We start from the raw sequence: 4,736 nt of genomic DNA, 5'->3' as shown, positions 1-4,736 counted from the left end.
TAAGTCAGGAAATGGTAAAAGTTCCAAATCACAATTGACGTTTTGATGGAGATTCTAATAAGTCTGCATTCAATAATTGAAAATAATACTTACTCCTTTCAGATAGAAGAACAGTTTTATCCTTCCTGTTACAAAATCTTGTCCCACCTGTTACAAAAGGTGATGAAACAGGAGAGAAAGTAACAGGAGAGAGAATTCTCATGTGAAACTAATCTAATTTCCCTAAATAAAAACTTAACAAGCTACTTTGCAGTGCAAATTAAATGTTTTTTGCGCACATATTTTGCATTATTTTCAATGTAACAGGAAAGACGCGTACATTTTCCAATCCTACAAGTACAATGTACTCTCTACTTTGGACTTTTTCTCCTTTATTTACATTTGGAACCACATTTTGTAGCATGGTAAACTGAAGACAACACTTAGGCCAGGGAAAGTTTTGAAATATCATTTGGATCATGCATCATATTTATATTCCTTACATTTCTGTTTCTGTAGCAGGAAAGATACAAATCTGTAGGACAACACTTTACAGATAATTTCAGAATAACACGTGTAAAATTATTAACATTTGCATGATTTTAGGAATTCACACACACACACATATATATATATATATATATATATAGTAAATGATGAGATATTAAAAAAAATGAAATCTGCAGCATAAAATGCACTTTAACACTTGAATTAGTCCATTTCATGACTGGGGACATCAAAATATCAATGTACTTACAAGTTTTAAGGTAGTTGTCAGCCTATGTTATTGGCTGCGACATAAGAAGGCTGTTCGATATATAATGTGTATTGTACGGTATCTCAAAACAGTAAAATGAACACTCCACCCCTTCAAATTATTCTCCGCGGTTTGAAATACATAATTTCAATCTCTGGATCCATTTCTGAAATGCGTCACGGTACGCTGATTTAGGTAGACCTCTGAGGCACTGACTGATGACTGAGCCAAGGGCTTGTCGCGACTTGTAACGACGACCAGATAAGAACTTTTAAGTTTTGGAAAAAGAAAAAACTCGCCTGGTGCTAGATCTGGAGAGTATGGTGGGTGTGGCAAGACGTTTACCTTCTCCAACTTCAAAAATTGCTTCACAAGCTCAGATGTATGTGATGGAGCATTATCATAAAGTAGTCGAACATGCCTAAATCCTGACACAGGGCGTCGTTTATGATAATATTTCTTGAGCTTTTTAAGTATAACATCTCGGCAATACCGACCTTTTGCCCTTCGGCTCCGGAATTTGTATGGCTATACCATCACATGAGAAGAATATGCAATAAAGAACCTTCTTTGTGATTATGGTTCTTTTGGTAACTACAGGCCTTCTATCGTGTTTAGTTAGCCATATTTTGTTTCCATTTTTCTTACTGGTTCGAAATAGTGAACCCATTTTCCTCACCAGTAACAATGTTTGCAAATTGTCTTTGATTGAATTTGGGAAACATTTTGAGCAATTGCATAGAGGTTTGTACTCGTACCCGTTTTGGTCATCTGTCAATACAATGTATATGCAATAAACATCTGGCAGAAATCTTTTGTACTTTCAAAATACGATTCAAAATGAAATGCACCTGCGATAGCGATATGCCAACAGCTATGGCAATATCATCAATCGTGTATCTGCCATCACTTTCAATTATTTCCCTGACTTTTGAGACATTTGCCTTGCCTGTTACAGTCACAGCGGTGGCCGAGAGGTTAGAGCGTTCGCCCCGCATGCGGAAGGCCGGGGTTCAAATCCCGGCCGCGACAGACCTATGTCGTTAAAACAGGGTTACAGTTCCATCGCCAAACGCTCGGCATAAGGTGTGAATATGTCACGGGTCCTCGGAGATGACCTTAAAAACGGATGACCCGTGTCACAGTAGGTGTGGCACGCTATAGAATCCTCACTGCTCAATGGCTGTAAGCGCCGAGCATAGACTTAAATTTGAAGCCCTTCACCGGTCTTGGTGACGTCTCCATATGAGTGAAAAATTCTCGAGCGAGACGTTAAGCAAGATACAATCAATCAATCAATCTTTGACGGACTTTGTGCCAGTCAGAAATTTCTTTCTCCACCTACGAACTGTCTCATAAGATTATCAGACCCATAAATTTCCCCTAATTCAGTAAAAATCTGCATTACCGAATGACTGAGTTTTGTGCGAACTTTTATATAGGCTCTAATTTCTTCAATATTCTCAACGCGTTTCCTAACCATTTTTACAACAGTGGTCAACGACTGGCTCAAATGAAATTACTATATATAAGTTTAAAACTATGTGGAGCTGAAGGCTGAAGGCTCGTGTTTATACCGTTGAAAAGGTATTGAATAGAGCTATTCAAGAGTATCACCATCCACGAAATCGTGCAAAGCGTTATCGCGCTGTGGTACAATACACATTACATATCGAACAGCCCTTGTATTTTTTTACTTGCAGGCTTTACATTACTAATTTCATATGAAAGTTTAGGAAATTTTGCTTTTCAAAATTGATTTTTGTGCTTGGGACACAGACTTTGACGGATTTTGACAATGACTCATCAATGGAACGCCTACTTACTTACTTAGTCCTCTTCATGCATGTCTGCACATAAGGCTGAAATCAGCTCCCGCCACACTTGTCTGTCCCTTGCCTTCTTTTCCGCTTCTTTCCAGGTTAGTCCCATCTCTTTCAACTCTCCATCTATCATTCTTCGCCAGGTTTCTTTTGGTCTTCCCCTCTTTCTTTTCCTTTCAGGAGTCCATCTGAGAGCGACATTTGCTGGGCATGCTTTGTTCATTCTCATGGCGTGCCTTAGCCACCTCCATCTGCGTTGTTTAATTTCTAATTGGAACGCCTACGATACTTCTGAAATTTCTCCAAAAAAGAATGCAGTTTATTTCGCGAGATCTTTCTTTCAACTGTTTTTTTTTTTTTGATTGATTTTCCAGTTTTTAAAACGGTATATAACTTGTGTTCTGTTGTTCGCCTCGGTCTTTCTCATAATGTGTGATCGGAAAATGTCACCTTCCCGTAGATCCAAACTGAATTTTTCTTTACAGATGGAGATAAGAACATGAAAGGCGAAGATAACGAACAGTGATCAATCTCATAACTCCTATATAAGCAATACAAAATAGATAGTTGGGCAAACACGGACCCCTGGACACACTAGAGGTGGGATCAGGTGCCTAGGAGGAGTAAGCATCTGTCTATTGGTCACACCCCGCCCCTATACCTTGATCAGGTAAACGGAGTTAATCGTAGTCAAAATCAGTGTGCCAAGAACGGACTAACAATCGGTAAGAAACACGTCAGACAGCATTTGACCCTATGATAAGTTGTATTGGCAAACTAGATCGTTATAACGACTATATAATTTGCGTTAAACGAGACTGTTGAAACTCCTGAGTAACTCCCCTGTAACATCAACTTGTTTGTCAGTAACCTGCTTCGATTTAAAAACTTATCATACACAGAACAAGATTTTGCGTAGTGAATCAGTTGAAATACATATATATATATATACACGATATGCAGGTGATAATGGAATATTGCTACATAAATATGGGAATTTGACGGTAAAGAACCTGAAATCATTCTGTTTGGGATAAAGTTGAGTTGTTAGTTTACCGTTAATAAATATACGGTTATTCGCTTCCGGTGCAGGACAGTTTAAAAAAAAAAAAGCACAGAGTTTTTCACATACTGTTTCAAGTCATCAACTGTCTCCCCCAGTGTCCATTTGTTTGTGTAGATCATTGTTTGAGATCGGTAAAGTTTGCTACTAGTAACCAGTTACTAGTAACTGGCTACTTAAAAAGAGAAAAGTTGGCTACTAGTAGCCAGCTACTTGAACCAGGGAAAGTTAGCTACTAGTAGCCAGTTACTAGTAGTAGCTACTAAAAGTAAGAAAAGTTGGTTACTCGCAGCCAGCTACTACAAAATATAAAAGTTATAATTACTGATAGCTCGCTACCAGATAAAGGTTAATGAGATTGAAAATTATTATCTATCAGATTTATTTCTAAAGAGGACGAGGAGTCGTATGAAATTTCATGCTCAATTATTCCCAATTACATAACGTTGCAATGCAAAATACGAATAAACTTTTTCAAACTCATTAACCTTTTAAGTAGCCAGTTACTAGTAGCCAACTTTTCTCTTTTTAAGTAGCCAGTTACTAGTAGCCAACTTTACCGATTGTTGGTGTCCTCTTGTACATATGTAAAACTTATACGGTACCAATATTGATGCACCAAATGCGTATTTCGACAAATAATGTCTCCTCAGTGATGCTCAAGCCGAAATACTGGAACCCCCCCCCCCCCCCCCCCCCCAAAAAAACACACACAAAAGAGTGCCAAAGACTGAAGTCAAATTCGTCTAAGGATCAGAGCTATGCATATACATCTTACTGGAGAGAATTTCTATATATATATATATATATATATATATATGTGTGTGTGTGTGTGTGTGTGTGTGTGTGTGTGTGTGTGTGTGTGTGTGTGTGTGTGTTTTCCCCTCTATTTCTATTATAACTACTTGTTGTTGGATAGTAACTTGTAATGATGAAAACACATTGGAAATGTACAAATAACAACTTGAAAGACGGCAAACTTTTTACATACTTATTTTGGAAATTAAATTTCGCATGTGACAAATTGAGAATCGGACACATATATCTAGGCCTAGAAGGTAAAAAGGGGGGGGGGGGGGGGGCAATCGAATAAACTGTGTTCGTGTTAACAAAC

The sequence above is a fragment of the Ostrea edulis genome, chromosome 5 (assembly GCF_947568905.1).
Source record: "Ostrea edulis chromosome 5, xbOstEdul1.1, whole genome shotgun sequence".
Taxonomy (NCBI): domain Eukaryota; kingdom Metazoa; phylum Mollusca; class Bivalvia; order Ostreida; family Ostreidae; genus Ostrea; species Ostrea edulis.
The sequence above is the reverse complement of the archived record's forward strand: the minus strand, read 5'-3'. Positions refer to the sequence as shown.